Source organism: Aquarana catesbeiana, linkage group LG09 (genome assembly GCF_042186555.1).
Source record: "Aquarana catesbeiana isolate 2022-GZ linkage group LG09, ASM4218655v1, whole genome shotgun sequence".
Lineage (NCBI taxonomy): Eukaryota > Metazoa > Chordata > Amphibia > Anura > Ranidae > Aquarana > Aquarana catesbeiana.
The window spans coordinates 309726353-309743065 of NC_133332.1; the positions used below are offsets into that span (position 1 = coordinate 309726353).

A 16713-nucleotide genomic window follows, 5' to 3' on the forward strand; every position below is an offset into this window, starting at 1 on the left:
ACAGGATACTTTTACTTTTTGGAACTGATCAATTACAATTTAATTTCTCTTCCGTGTTTTTACCGTAAGTTTAGCTTAACCGCTTCAGCCCCGGAAGAATTTACCCTCTTCCTGACCAGAGCGTTTTTTTGCGATTCGGTACTGTGCCGCTTTAACTGACAACTGCGCGGTTCCGTGCGACGTGGCTCCCAAACAAAATTGACGTCCTTTTTTCCCCACAAATGGAGCTTTCTTTTGGTGGTATTTAATCACCTACTCCCACCATTTATCTACTAAGGTAATCAGTGGGTGCTAGTCTTAGGCTCCATTCACACCTAGGTCGTTTGGAATCGCGGGCGCAATTGCGGGGATGCGATTACGATGCCACTACTTGTTAATGGCAACCCAATCACGATGCGATTGTGACGCAATTGGCAGGCAATGAATCGTGCGGCAAAATCGCAAACCACTGTCGCCCAAAAGAAGCTGCGGCTCCTTTTTTAAGCAACAAGCTCTGCTTTGCATGTTTTTTTTTTTTTTTGCTGCTATTTTGCAGCACCATTTATCCGCCCGCCAATCGCGGCAATATCGCGCCGCGATTGAGGTTGCCATTAACGAGTAATGGCATCGCAATCGCTTCCCGCATTTTTGTGATTCTGCCCGCGATTCCAAACGCCTAGGTGTGAATGTAGTTTTAGCCGCACAGTAAAAGAAAACGCAGAGGCACTTGTCAGGCATCACCATATGAGAAGCTATGGTGTAAATGACCATTTCTTATTTGTCCTCTTTGTCCATCGTAATGTTTGTTTTTCTTTGTTTTTTTTTTTTTTAAAGGGCCGTGTCCCGTTAAACATCAATAGCCAGACGTTTAAACTATATAACCAATACCTTACTGCAATGGTGGGATGCCTTTGGACATCACAAGCATTTACCCAGGACCCCCATCCACAAGGAATCAAAATGAGCCCAGAAGTCCTTGAAAATGGCCGGCGTGGCATCCTATAAAAGGGCATTCAACATTGTATTCCACCCGGCATTGATGGCTTTCTCCTTCTCATTTTTGCACCAGGTAAGCACGCTGACCCAACCCAACCCCCCCCCCCCAACCCAACCCCCCCCCCCCCAACCCAACCCCCCCCCAACCCAACTCCCCCCAACCCAACTCCCCCCAACCCAACTCCCCCCATCCCAACTCCCCCCATCCCAACTCCCTCCATCCCAACTCCCCTCCATCCCAACTCTCCCCCCAACCCAACCCAACTCCCCCCCAACCCAACCCAACTCCCCCCCAACCCAACCCAACTCCCCCCCAACCCAACTCAACTCCCCCCAACCCAACCCAACTCCCCCCAACCCAACTCCCCCCAACCCAACTCCCCCCAACCCAACTCCCCCCAACCCAACTCCCCCCAACCCAACTCCCCCAACCCAACTCCCCCCAACCCAACCCAACTCAACTCAACCCAACTCCCTCCAACCCAACTCCCCCCCAACCCAACCCAACTCAACTCAACCCAACTCCCTCCAACCCAACTCCCCCCCAACCCAACTCCCCCCCAACCCAACTCCCCCCCAACCCAACTCCCCCCCAAACTCCCCCCAACCCAACCCAACTCAACTCAACCCAACTCCCTCCAACCCAACTCCCCCCCCAACCCAACTCCCCCCCCAACCCAACTCCCCCCCCAACCCAACTCCCCCCCCAACCCAACTCCCCCCCCAACCCAACTCCCCCCCCAACCCAACTCCCCCCCCAACCCAACTCCCCCCAACCCAACTCCCCCCCCAACCCAACTCCACCCAACCCAACTCAACCCAACCCCCCCCAAATAAACCCAACCACCCAACCCAACCACCCACCCAGTGTATATATGACCAGTACCCTGGTGCACGCAAGGTCTCACACCTTTAATTAAAGTGTAGGTATAGCCAACATTTTTTTTTTTTTCCTATAGAGTAGGGATGTTGGAACCCCTGCCAATTTATTTTTTGTCGTCTGTGTACCACTAGGAAATCTTCACTTCCTGTGAGGGATTGCTGCCGGAAGTTAGGAGATAATCCCAAATTGAGGAAAATCCCCCTTTTAGACCGTTGTCCTTGGTACAGGTGTTGGAAGATTTCTCCTTAACCACTTAAGGACCGAGCCTCTTTCTGTGATTTGTTATTTACAAGTTAAAAACAGTTTTTTTTTGCTAGAAAATTACTTAAAACCCCCAAACGGCGGGACGGGGCACGTTTAAATTTTTTTTTTTTTTTTCTTGTTTATTTTACCTTTTTTATTTTTTATTTTTACACTGTCACTTTTATTCCTATTACAAGGAATGTAAAAGCATGACAGGACCTCCTTAAATATGAGATGTGGGGTCAAAAAGACCTCAGATCTCATATTTACACTAAAATGCAATGAAAAAAATAAATAAATTGTCATTTGGAAAAAAAAAAAGGCCCTTTAAGAGCTATGGGCGGAAGTGACGTTTTTTTTTTTTTTTAAAGGTTTTTATTTTGCCAAATGCACATATACAGAATAGAACATTGCATACAAAGTATATTTTCATTACAGACATCAAAATATGGTTGTCAATCAAGATTTTTGGAATAAACATCCAATAATAAGGGCTATGTCAGTGCAAATAGCATTTTTCTTTTTTTTCAAGTTGTCATTTGCCATAAACATGGAAATGACATTTTGGCGTCGCTTCCACCCTGCCATGGTATAGAGACGGGTGGGGGCCATCTACCCCATACCATACACAGCAGAGGATCCGATTGCCTCCGCCGCTGCCGGCGGCTCCGGTAAGCGGCGGTAGGGCACCGGAGAGCGGTGGGAGGTGGGGGGCCCTCTCCCGCTGACGATAAAAGTGATCTCGCGGCGAATCCACCGCAAAGACCACTATTATCGGAAACCAGACCGCCGGCCGAAGAAGAGGATATCGGCGTTATGGTAGCTAGCTGCTGCCATAACAAAGATATCCCTCTTCAAAAGTTAGGACGTATATCGGCGTGCGACGGTCCGGAAGTGGTTAAAGCGGAGTTCCACCCTGAAAAATATTTTTACATTTTCCCAGTCCTTTATTAACACTAAAAAAAAAAAAAAAAAAATAGGAGTGAAAGAAATTTTTTAACTTGCCAGAAGTGCCCTGTTGCTAGGTGGTGGCTCCTAATCTGCCACTTCCGACTCCGCGGCGCACCTCTTCCTCTCTCGCCTGTGCTCCTGGGAAACGTGAGTTCATAAATTCCTAGGAGTCAGTGGCCAGTACCGTGTGGGGGAAAAAAATTGCGTTATTTCCCGACAGGAAAATGACGCGATTTTAGGCGGATCACAGCTCCGTATAGACAATGTTATCTATGTTGCCATAACAACGGGGCGGGACCTTCCTCCATCGCCGCCCGTCGTTATGGCAAATTGCGAAACAATCAGCGATATGGCCACCGGAGCATCACGCATGCGCGAGATCAAGAGGCGCATGCTGGTTACCCAGCGTGCACCTTTCGATAGGTTATCCATGAAGAGGTTGCGATTGGGCTTCATATGCCCCCCACTCATCATGACAATGGCCAGAAGAGGATCATCTAAAGCGTAAGTTTAAAAAAAAAAAAAAAAAATATGATTACTATCCACTAGCGAAAATATAATTATAGTTTAATTGTGTTATTACTGCAGTGTGAGGGGATGCCTAGAATTTTTATTTTTTTTTAAATTCTGTGGCCGAAACTTCGCTTTTAAAGCTGCATTTTTACCCATAACAACTTGATAAAAAGTAATGTTCTTTGGCAAAGGAACATACATTCTACACTAATAATTCTGCTATCAAACTTTACCCCTAGACGCTGATGGCACGCAAATATGTGGCCTCTCGGTGGATGGGCCTTGGCAATATACTACACTATGGAAAAGATGGCTCCATAGTGTAGTATATTAAAAGTTTTATTTTTAGAAAAAATTGTAGCAACTTACATAGAAAAGTGTTGCGTTCCACAGTAAACACCTGGCTCCTCTCTGACGCGTTGCGTCACGTGACTTTATCAAAGGGTCAAGGGTTTTTTGTTGCTTGTAATTTGCAGACACAGCTGTGCCAAGAGCGTGCTCCCGGCACAGTTACCGGCGGCTAATGGAAAGCTCGTGATCGCTTTTTGCAATCATGTAACCACCGTGACAGCATTTTCTTATTTTTTTTTTTTTTTTTTTTTTATTCTATTTTATTTTTTTAGGGTTACAACAACTTTAGTGTACGCTGTGAATTGCCTCCGGCATTGTTCCTATTTCTTCTTGTTGGAGGCTGCCATTTTGCTGAAGCCCTGAGCCCCTAACCGCCAGTAAATCATAAAGCGGAACTAAACCCCCTCGGTTTTGGTTGCTCCTTCACACCATATGTGCATGAAAATTGATGATGGGTAAACCGCACAGCTTTCACTTGCAGAGATATCAAGTTTTCATGTGCTGTATTCCAGTAATTAAGTTATGATTCCAGGTTCTACCTAGAAAAGACAGATTATAGTGAGAGCTTATCATTGGTTCAGATCCCCCCAACCACCACCAAGCATGGCTGTAGAGCTGAGCATACCCTGTCATGGGTCAATGGAAATACTCAATGTACAAAATTTGGGAAGAGTCCAGCTAAGGACAGGCAATTCAGCAATTCACATGTTTTAAGATGTGTGTTTATTTTATTTTTTTTCTCTTCTTTTTCTATAGAAACTTTCCAAAGATGAAATGTTTCACCTCCGCCACCTTAAGGTAATACTTCACAAACGTCATCCACTCATAACTGGTACCTGACCTGAAAGAGAACCTGTAGTGTGACCATTTTCTAAGAATCCCAGTTTACCTGTCTGTCTCTGGACCAGTTCTTGGAAGAAGTAGTTTGCTAGGGATTGTTTTTTGTTTTACCAGATAACGGGGGGGGGGGGGGGGGGGGGTTGGGGCTAAAGTGGTTCCAAAGTCTCAAAGTTTTATTCATTCCTATGCATAAAGGTGTAAAAAAAAAAAAAAAGCAGCCCCCCTCCCTCTAATACTTACTTACCTGAGCCCCATCTCGATCCAACAATGTGCACAAGAGCCTCAGCTCACCGGGGGCTCTCCTTCCTCGTTGGTTGAGCCCAATGGCTCCCGCTGCTGTCAAACACAGCCAGTGAGCCAATGAGGAGAGGGAAGGCGGAGCCGAGCTGTGGCTGTGTGTGTGTGAATGGACATGCAAAGCCGCGGCTCGGGAACGAGCCTGCTTGGGTGCCCCCATTGCACGCTGCTTGCTCTGGGGACACTGGGCAGGAGGGAGGGGCCAAAAGCGCCAGTGAGGGACCCGAGAAGAAAAGGATCTGGGCTTCTCTGTGCAAAACCAACTGCACAGCACAGGTGAGTATGACATGTTTGTTTTGTTTTTGTTTTTTAAGTAAAAGAGCCTTTAAAAAAAAGAAGTAAACCCAGGATTTATTTGTTGGTTTTTTTTTTTTTTATATTATCCAATAATTATTTGCACGCCTCACACATTTATAGGTAAAAAGAACTTTGTAATGACCTTTTTTCTTTTGTTTTTTAAATTATATCCTCTACCTAGAATCGGCAGCGCCATCTTTGCCCCTTTTTTCTGTCTGTCGTGGACGTCAATTCCGCCCCTCCTTCGGTCCCCTGCCGAAATCTCACGCATGTGCGATCGCATGCTACCCAAGCCTTTTATCTCGAGCCTCTCCCATCCCGTGGAACTCACTACCTCAACCTGTCCGGCTATCCCCTACTCTTGCTGCCTTCAGGCGATCCCTGAAAACTCATCTCTTCAGGAAAGCCTATCACGTCTTCAACTAATCTTTGACCACTTCCATCAGCTCATTCCCCACAGTTGCAAACTTTTGTAACTGTGGGGAATTAGATTAAATTGTAAGCTCTTCTGAGCAGGGCCCTCTTAATCCTCCTGTATTTTATTGTATTATAACTGTATTGTTTCCCTTTTATATTGTAAAGCGCTGCGTAAACTGTTGGCGCTATTTAAATCCTTTATAATTATAATAATTATTATTATGTTACATGAAACTGCTAGGTGTCACTGCTATTACAGGCTCTTTAAGAATCAAAGCTCCCACTACTAAATTTTGGGGGTGCCCAAGGGCTGCGCTGCAAACACCGACATCTTGGGATTGCCTAGAATAATCTCACAATACACTGACCTGCCATTAGACCAATAAGCTTGTCGTGCTATACCCGTCCGTGACTTGGCCCTCAAATGAAAATGTCGGATTCAAAAGTGAGGAAGATACCAGTGACTTTTCACTGCTACTAAACAGCCTATTTACATCCCCCTGCATTAAAGTGATTTGTAAATGGAAACATTGTCATTTTAAATTTTTTGACCGCTTGACTTCTGGAAGATTTACTCCCCCCCATATTCATGACCAGGCCAATTTTGGTGATACGGCACTGCATTATTTTAAGTGACAATTGTGTGGCTATGCAATGCTGTACACAAATAAAATCTGTCATTTTGTACCCACAAATAGAGCTTTCTTTTTGGTGGTATTTGGTCACCTCTGTGTGTTTTTAATTTTTTGCTCTATAAACAAAAAAAAGCGTCAATTTTGGAAAAAAAAAAAAAAAAAAAAAAAATATATATATATATATATATATATATGTATATATGCCAACAATTTTTTTATTGGATATGTTTTATAGCAGAAAGTGTGTGTGTTTGTATATATATATATATATATATATATATATATATATATATATATATATATATATATATATATATATATATATATATAATATGTATGTGTGTGTATATATTTACACACTTTCTGCTATAAAACATATCCAATAAAAAAAATTTTAGGCCAATATATATTCTGCTACATATTTTTGGTAGATCAAAATCTCAATAAGCGTACATTGATTGCTTTGTGCAAAAGTTATTGCTTCTACAAACTATGGTGTGTATATATACTGGAATTTGTTTATTTTTTATACTAGTAATGGTGGCAATCAGGGACTTATAGCGGGACAGCGATATTGTGGCGGACATTCTGACACTTTTTGACACTTTTTGACACCTTTTGGGGACCAGTGACACTAATACAGCGATCAGTGCTAAAAATATTCACTGTCACTGTACTAATGACACTGGCTGGGAAGGGGGTTAAACAGGTAGGGGTGATCAAAGGGTTACTTGTGTGCCTTACCAATGTGTGTGTGCACTATAGGTGTTGCTTTTACTAAGGGAAGTGATGGATTTTTTTTTCCCTGTGAAAGAAAATCCATCACTCCCATCCTCCCCCCTTCCGTCAGACCGGAGCTCTGCCTTGTTTACATAGGCAGAGCCTCCGTTCTGTGTTTTCCAGATGAATGGCTTTTGCTGTGTCGAATCACAGTACAAGCGGTGCTTGAGTGCCCTCTACCTGGAAGTGAAGAAGTGTGTGTGTGTGTATTAATAAATATATATATATATATATATATATAGTCCACCCTGACATTGTTCCAGACAAAAAACCAGGATAAAGATATATATATATATAATATGATTCTGCACGCAGCGGCCCGCCCTGTAGCAGTAAATCTGCAATAGGGTGGTCGACTAGTGCTTAAATAATAATCATGTTTATACATTAGCTGCTCTGTGCACAGAGCGGCCCCCAACCACCTCTTTTTGGGTCTCCCGCTGGCACTCATGGCTCCTCTTCTTCTCTGTCGTGTGCCCCCTTAGGAAGCCACTTTCTATGGGGGGCACACGTGCGGGCTCGCTGCATGCGTCTATAGACACAGACAGCGGGGCTCGGCCCTTCCCCCTGCTCCCCTGTCACTGGCTTTGATTGACAGCAGCGGGAGCCGTTGGCAAAGCCTGTGAGACCAGGAAGTGAGGGGAGAGAGCCGCTGCAGACAGGCAAAGCACTAGATCGAATGAGGGCTCAGATAATCATCGATGAGGACGGATACTCCTACCTAAACATTTTTTACCTTAATGCAGTCAGTGCATGAAGGTAAAAAATGTTTAGGCTTTGTAGCCACTTTAACCACTTCAAGCCCACGCTATAGCCGAAGATGGCTTCAGTGTGGGCTTACCTTGTCTGGACAGGGTCCATGGACGCTCTGTGATCCTTTTGGACTCAGCTGATCAGACCCCGGGGGGGTAAAGGCACAATCACCGCACGCTCTTTACCACGTGATCAGCTGTGACCAATGACCGCTGATCACGGATGTAAACACAAGCCGGTTATCAGGTTTTCTTACTTCATGCCGACAGCGTGAGAGGAGGAGAGCCGATAACCGGCTTGTGTTTAAATGGACATCGACACTGATTATCAGTGCAGTCCCAACAGTGCCCTTCAGTAGAGCCCCCATTAGTGCCCACCAGTGCTGCCTTATCAGTGGTGCCCACCAGTGCTGCCTTATCGATGCCCATCAGTGGAGCCTCATCGGCGCACAGCAGTGAAAGAGAGAAAGATTACTTGTTTGCAAAATTTGATGACGAACTATGAAAAATATTTTTTCTTATTTTCAAAATTTTCCATTTGGCAAAAAATAAAAAAACTGATTAAATACCACCAAATGTGTGAAAAAAAAATAAGAAGTTCATATGGGTACAGTGTTGCATGACCGCGCAATTGTCATTCAAAGGGTGATGCTGACAACATGGATGGTCACTCATGAAGCGAAGGCCAAATTCCCAACAGGAACACAGTTGGCAGAGATGACCATCTAGAGCAGGGATATGCAATTAGTGGACCTCCAGCTGTTGCAAAACTACAAGTCCCATCATGCCTCTGCCTCTAGGTGTCATGGCCGTGGCTGTCAGAGACTTGCTGTGCCTTATAAGACTTGTAGTTCTGCAACAGCTGGAGGTCCGCTAATTGCATATCCCTGCTCTAGAGCGTAAAGTACCTTGTTCTGGTATGTAGATGTAAAGCTCTGCCCGTTGAAAGCAAGTAGTTAGACGTGCTTCGTCGTCGGCTGACATGTGGATAGCGGTGATGCTGTGATGGCTGAAAAAGGGAAATCCCTTCAAGTATGGCCGTTTCCCATTTTTTTTTTCCCCTCATGGCGGACCACACCACGCGCCAAGCTCGGAGTCCCATCACCTACTGTATGTGGGGAGTGACTCCATGGGGCAAAGGCAGTCTTGTGGGTAGCCACTGGGCACAATAGCCTGCACTCCGGTCCGTTCGCACCGTGGATTCTGGGCACTGATGCAGAGGTGCACAGAGTGTCAGGCGTTCATGAGGATGGCATCAACGCGTTTCGCTGGGAATCCTCAGCTTCCTCAGGAGACAGTTAAAGAGGACCTGTTCTGTGGAAAGCTGTGCCTAATAATAAAAAAACACACACACACACACACACACACAAAGGAGAACAAAGGTCTAGTGGCCAGTGTTGCCTGGTATGACATCAGTGCCACACTGAATAGTTGTAGTGCGAGTGCAGGGTGCTGCGGTGACACTCCCTCCAGGGGGCACAGCCACGACACCCTGCACAAATATGAAGGCGGCATGACGCTGGGCACCATTCCGCCCAGAAGACAATTAACGCTTGTGGGGATGTCTGTGGAAAACAGTACTGGAAAGAAGGGGGGGGGGGTGAGTATTACAACCGGAGTTGACTTTATTATTTATAACATTAAAATTAAATTTTATATGCAGAGTTTGGCTCTGAAAAATGTTACGGTCTGTCAAATATGTTCAGTATAGTGATTAGTATGAAGCAATAATACATATTAAGACTTTTTTTTTTTTTTTTTATCAGGGGCAGCGGTGGGATGACTACACACAATTTCTCTCCAATGAAGGCCTGACCGACCTAACCCAGTTTTTAGAGACCAGTGTAAACCGCGTGGGCTCCAAAAAGAAAGATTCTATCAGCAACGAGTCTCAATCCTAACAAGTGTTCTTTGGTTAGTCCTACGCTCAATGGAAATAAAACATCAAAGCAGATTTGTGTCATTAAAAAGCTGAACTCCAGGCTGAAAATTTACACAGCTGCGTATTCATTAACCACGTGATCCTCCGGAAGATTTACCCCCCCCCCCCCCCCCCCATTTCATGTCCCAGGCCATTTTTTGTAATATGACACTAAGGCTCGGTTCACACTAGGACGACTTGTCAGGCGACCTAGGTCGCCTGACAAGTAGCGTCCCGTTCAGTACAATGGAACCGTTCTAAGGGGAGCGACGCAAGTCGCTCCGACTTAGAAAAAGGTTCCTGTACGACTTCGGGGGCGACTTGGGGCGACTTGCATAGACTTCTATACAGAAGTCGTTTTGCAAGTCGCCCGTGCAGTCGTGTGCAGGTCGCCTCGGTGAGGCGACCTGCAAGTCGTGCCGCCTCTGGTGTGAACCGAGGCTAACTGACAATTGCGCAGTCATGTAACACTACACCCAAATAAAATTTATGTAATTCCCCCCCCCCCCCACCACGAATAGAGCTTTCTTTTGGTGGTATTTGATCACCACTACGGTTTTTTTTTTTTTTTTTCGCTAAAAACCAAAAAAGGCCGATTTTGAAAAAAAAAAAAAAAAGTTTCTACTTTTCTGCTATCAAACATATCCATTTAAAAAAAATTGAATTTCTTCATAAATTCAGGCCAATATGTATTCTGGTACATATTTTTGATAAAAAAAAAAATCCCAAAAGCGTATGTTGATTGGTTTGCGCAAAAGTTATACTACAAACTATGGGATAGATTTTATTTTTTTTATACTAGTAAGGGCGCAATTAGTGACTTATAGGGAGACTGCGATATTGTAGCGGACATTATGATTACTGACACTTTTTTTGGGGACCAGTGATACTTTTTTTTTTTTTCTTTTTTCTTTTTTTTTTTTTAATTTTTTTTTTTTTTTTTCTAAGAAAAAAGATGCTGCTTGCAGGACTTTTCAAAACCACTGATCACTGTATTAGTATCACTGGTCCCCTTTAAAAAAAAAAAAAGGGGACCAGTGATACTAATACAGTGATCAGTGGTTTTGAAAAGTCCTGCAAGCAGCATCTTTTGGGGCGGTTTGGGAGCGCTGTATTTAGCGCTCCGAAAAACTGGAAGCGCCGTAAGACAGGAACTTTTAACCCCCTGCTTTGGGGTTAAAAGCGCCCTGCTAACGGCCCGAAAAGCAACGCTTAAACAGCGCTACAACGAGCAGCGATAACGCGCCCGCGGCCCCGGTGTGAAAGGGGGTCTTGCTGTCCAGCCGCAGGGTGAGATGGGGACATGTAAGTATTACTGAACTGCAGCAAAGAAAAAATCAGGTCTCCTGCCCTGCCAGGCAGCTCTGTGTTTGTGTGGCTGAGCTGCGTCTCAGGACTGGTTGGACAGAAATACCCGGACCCGGATCTACCGATTCCGGGTCACCTGATCGCTGTGGTAGCCTCTGATTGGCTACCACAATGATCAGTCACTGTGAAGCCCGCCCGTTTGTTTTTTTTTGTTTTTGGGAATGGAGAAGGATACAAAGTACCTTTCTCGTTCCTTGCAGAAAAGTGTTTGTAAAAAAAAAAAAAAAAGTAAAATAAATAATAAAAAATAATATGATAAAGAAAAATGCCTAGATTAAGGTTTGGTCTAGGTGAATGCCAGGGTTAGTGTTTGGGTCAAATACAGGACACAGGCCAGGGTCAGCATATTTTGGACAGGATTTTTTAAATCTTTTGGGCAAGTAAAACCGCTTTTTGTATATGTATTTTATACTTTTTGCATTTTGCGGTTTGCTTGGAGTTCAGCTTTAACATTTTTTATGTTAATAATGTAAACAAGTACTATACAGTAGCTCTAGTATGTTTTCTAGGTAATATAGAGCTGCTGTGTGTATAATGTATAAATGTATAAAGTATTGTAAATAAGGAAAAAATAAAACAAGTGCAAATGACTTGGCAGTATTCAATCAAGATGTAAAATTTTTTTCTGTATGGTACATATGTGTATAAGTGTATCCCGTTCACACCGACGTAACGCATATATGCGGCCTCACTGCACTAGGCTTTATTTTATTTATTTATTTATTTATTTAATTTTATTTTTTTATTTTTTATTTTTTTACATGGGGCCGCATATATGTGTTTCCCCCTTTTTGGGCTGGGAGCGTGCCTCGCGGTGCGCTCCCAGCCCAGAGACCAGGGTCTCTCACCAAGATCCTCGGGCCCCGTATTATGGATCTCCCGATTCCAGGTCACTTGATCGCTGTGGTAGCCTCTGATTGGCTACCACAATAATCAGTCACTGTGAAGTCCGCCCCTGTGTTTTTTTTTTTTTTTTTTTTTTGTGAATGGAGAAAGATAAAGTATCTTTCTCGTTCCTTGCAGAAAGGGAAAAAAAACAGCGTTTGTAAAAAAAAAAATTAAAAAAATGTAAAATAAATAATAAAATGATAAAGAAAAATGCCTAGATTAAGGTTTGATCTAGGTGAGTGTCAGGGTTAGTGTTTGGGTCAAATACAGGACACAGGTCAGGGTCAGTTTATTTTGGACAGGATTTTTTTTTTTTAAATTGGCGTTTTTGTCGATGGGACAAAAAAAAAAAAAAAAAAAAAAAAAAAAAGCAAAATGTGCACTATCGCTTCTGGACTGTTCTACGGGTACACACAACAAATAACATACACACTTGTGGTATCCTTGCGATTATCAGGAGAAGGAGGATTTATTTTGGGTTGTTCCTTGGTGGTAGGGTATGGTAGTAACAAGAAATATACAGCTAAATTTTTTTTTTATTACTATATTTGGCTAGTTTTCCTTTTGAAACCAGGAGATATCCATACAGTGAGGGGAAAAAAAATATTTGATCCCCTGCTGATTCGTATGTTTGCCCGACAAAGAAATGATCAGTCTTTAATTGTAATGGTCGGTTATTTTAACAGTGAGAGACAGAATAACAAAAAAATCCAGAATAACTCATTTCAAAAACGTTATAAATCGTTTTTCAGTTTAACGAGTGAAATAATTATTTGACCCCTTCGCAAAACATGACTTAGTACTGGGTGGCAAAAACCTTGTTGGCAATCACAGAGGTCAGACGTTTCTTGTAGTTGCCCACCAGGCTTGCTCACATCTCAGCAGGCATTTTTTCCCACTCCTCTTTGCAGATCCTCTCCAAGTCATTAAGGTTTTGAGGCTGACATTTGGTAACTCGAACCTTCAGCTCCCTCCACATATTTTCTATGGGATTAAGGTCTGGAGACTGGCTAAGCCACTCCAGGACCTTAATGTGCTTCTTCTTGAGCCACTCCTTTGATGCCTTGGCCGTGTGTTTTGGGTCATTGTCATGCTGGAATACCCATCCACAACCCATTTTCAATGCCCTGGCTGAGGGAAGGGGAAGATTTGACAGTAAATGACCCCATCCATCGTCCCTTTTGATGTGGTGAAGTTGTCCTGTCCCCTTAGCAGAAAAACGCCCCCAAAGCATAATGTTTCCACCTCCCTAATGCCGCGTACACACGGTCGGACTTTTCGTCTACAAAAGTCAGACAGCCTGTCCGACGGACTTTTGGCGGACTTGCGGCAGACTTTCTAACGAACGGACTTGCCTACACACGATCACACAAAAGTCCGACGGATTCGTACGTGATGACGTTCACCGGACTAAAATAAGGAAGTTGATAGCCAGTAGCCAATAGCTGCCCTAGCGTGGGTTTTTGTCCGTCGGACTAGCACACAGACGAGCGGATTTCTGGGTCCGGCGGAGTTACGACGTAAAGATTTGAAGCATGTTTCAAATCTAAAGTCCGTCAGATTTGAGGCTGGAAAAGTCCGCTGAAAGTCCGGGGAAGCCCACACACGATCAGATTGTCAGCCAGCTTTAGTCCGTTGGCATCCGTCGGTCTTTTGTAGACGAAAAGTCCGACCGTGTGTACGCGGCATAACAGATAGACTACCCCTCTGGCCCTAATCATACTACATTCCATTCTACTCTGTTGTGCGTACCCTATATCATCCGCCCCTGAGGAAGTGTTTTTACACGAAACGTGTCAGAAATCCAGGATGTAGCTATATGCCTCAATAGGATTCCATATACAACATCTATTCATTTTTATAATATTATATTTTTTACTCCAATTGTTCAATAAACATATATATTTTTTTTTGTGCCGCCAAGCCAACACGTGTGTGTGTGTAAATGTATGTATGTGTGTGTGTGTGTGTGTGTGTATATATATATATAATATTTATTATGATTCATACAGTTCATGACAGTTCTGCATTTATATTATGTGTTATTACTCCATACACGATATGTACCATTGTAATGCATTCATATTTATTTTTATGTCATTAAACCATGTTTAAGATGCACCTTTACCTTATCCAGTCAATAGCCTAGTTTAAAGTCCCAGTTCCCTTCTTTTTGTTTGACGATGGGGATGGTGTTCTTGGGGTCATAGGCAGTATTCCTCCTCCTCCTAACATGGAGAGTTGAGTTGATCCCAAAGAGCTCGATTTTGGTCTCCTCCAACCACAACACTTTCACCCAATCCTTCTCTGAATCCTTTAGATGTTCATTAGTAATCTTCAGACGGGCCTGTACATGTGCTTTCTTGAGCAGGGAGACCTTGCGGGCGCTGCAGGATTTCAGTCCTTCACAGTGTAGTGTGTTACCAATTGTTTTCTTCGTGACTATGGTCCCAGCTGCCTTGAGATCATTGACAAGATTCTCCCGTGTAGTTCTGGGCGGATTCCCCACCGTTCTCATGATCATTGAAACTCCACGAGGTGAGATCTTGTATGGAGCCCCAGACTGTTTCTTCCATTTGTGAATAATCGCACCAACTGTTGTCACCCTCTCACCAAGCTGCTTGGCGATGGTCTTGTGTAGTTCTACAATCTTGTCCCCAACATCCTTGGACAGCTCTTTGGTCTTGGCCGTGGTGGAGAGATTGGAATCTGGTTGATTGCTTCTGTGGACAGGTGTCTTTTATACAGGTAACAAACTGAGATTAGGCGCACTCCCTTTAAGGCTGGGTTCACACTGGTGCGACACGACAGCTGTCCTACTTTGGATCCGACTTTGTCATGCGACATGAAGCCGGCATGTGTCCGACTTTCAATGAACGGGGATCCGACTTGGATCCCCGCCAATGCCCGGCACTGTGTTTGGTATGAATCTTTAGGGAGAACTCCGCGCCAAATTTTAAATAAAAAAACTGCATGGGTTCCCCCTCCAGGAACATACCAGGCCCTTGGGTCTGGTATGGACCTTAAGGGGAACCCCCTACGCCGAAAAAATGGCGTGGGGGTCCCCCCCATATCTATACCAGACCCTTATTCGAGCACGCAGCCCGGCCGGGGATAAAGGGGGCTCCCGGATTCCGATGAGCCCTCCGCCCGCAGACCCCGACAACCAAAGGCCAGGGTTGTCAGGAAGAGGCCCTTGTTCTCATCAACATGGGGACAAGGTGCTTTGGGGTGGGGGGGCCACAGCGTGCCTCCTCCCCCAAGGCACCCACCCCCCCATGTTGAGGGCATGCGGCCTGGTACGGTTCAGGGGGGGGGGGGCGCTCGCTCGTCCCCACCCCCATTCTTATCCGGCCGGGCTGCGTGCTCGGATAACGGTCTGGTATGGATTCTGGGGGGACCCCCACGCCATTTTTTCGGCGTAAGGGGTTCCCCCTTAAGGTCCATACCAGACCCAAGGGCCTGGTATGCTCTTGGAGGGGGAACCCATGCCGGTTTTTTATTTAAATATGGCGCGGAGTTCCCCCTCAAGATAATCTGAGCACAAGTCGCGTGCCGAAGTTGGATCATGCGAGACAGCGATCCGACTTCAATGATAGTCAATAGGCTGAAGTAGGATCAAAGTCGGACCAAAGTAGTACAGGGAGCATTTCTAAAGTCGGAACGACTTGTGTCGGACCAGTTAGGACGGCTCCCATAGGGAAACATTAAATTTCACACGTCATGCGACATGAGCTCCCAATGTTGGAGCGTTTGTCGGACCAGTGTAAACCCAGCCTAAGAGAGTCCTCCTAATCTCAGCTCGTTACCTGTGTAGAAGACGCCTGGGAGCCAGAAATCATGCTTATTGATAGGGGATCAAATACTTATTTCACTCATTAAAATGCAAATCCATTTTATAACTTTTTTTGAAATGCGTTTTTCTGGATATTTTTGTTGTTCTGTCTCTCACTCTTAAAATATACCGACCATAAAAATTATAGACTGATCATTTCTTTGTCAGTGGGGCAAACATACAAAATCAGCAGGGGGTCAAATACTTTTTTCCTTCACTGTAACAATTTACTACCAAATAAAAGCCCAATTTTCCTGAAAAAAAAGCAGTATAAATTACCTGGATGCACAAAGTGGTTGTGATGATATGTACAGTTTTTCTAACACATGTCAAGTTGCAAAATTGAGCTTGGGCATTTAGATTTGTTTTACCCTTAGGTTGTGAAGGGGTTCAAATATCTCTAAACTGTTTTTTTTTGTTTTTTTTTTTTATAGAATGGTGAGAGGTTAGCACTCCTGTTGGGTTTTGATTGTTGTCTTTATCCCAGCTGGGGAAAGTAACCACTGTTACTGAGTGATGGGATATCCAAAGCTTTACAGTTGTCACTGGATTAGGGTTCCATTGGAAGATTCACCCTCCAAAGAAGGGAATTCCCCTCCCTTCCTGCTGTCCTCCATTACAGGAAGTAAAGAGGAATCTTCCCCCAACGGGACACAAACAGGAAAAAAAAGTGAACCGTCAGAGATTTTATCTCATCTACTCGTCACATAAAATGTACGGCTACACATACATTTTTAAAGAATAACAAATTTCCGACTTTAAACTCC

At 44.2% G+C, this 16713-nt stretch overlaps 1 pseudogene; it reads left to right on the forward strand.

Annotated features, from left to right (window-relative positions):
* The window catches only part of LOC141109034 (uncharacterized), a 31318-nt pseudogene extending 20486 nt beyond the window's left edge, over window positions 1-10832 (forward strand).
* Window positions 10833-16713: the final 5881 nt, after the last annotated feature.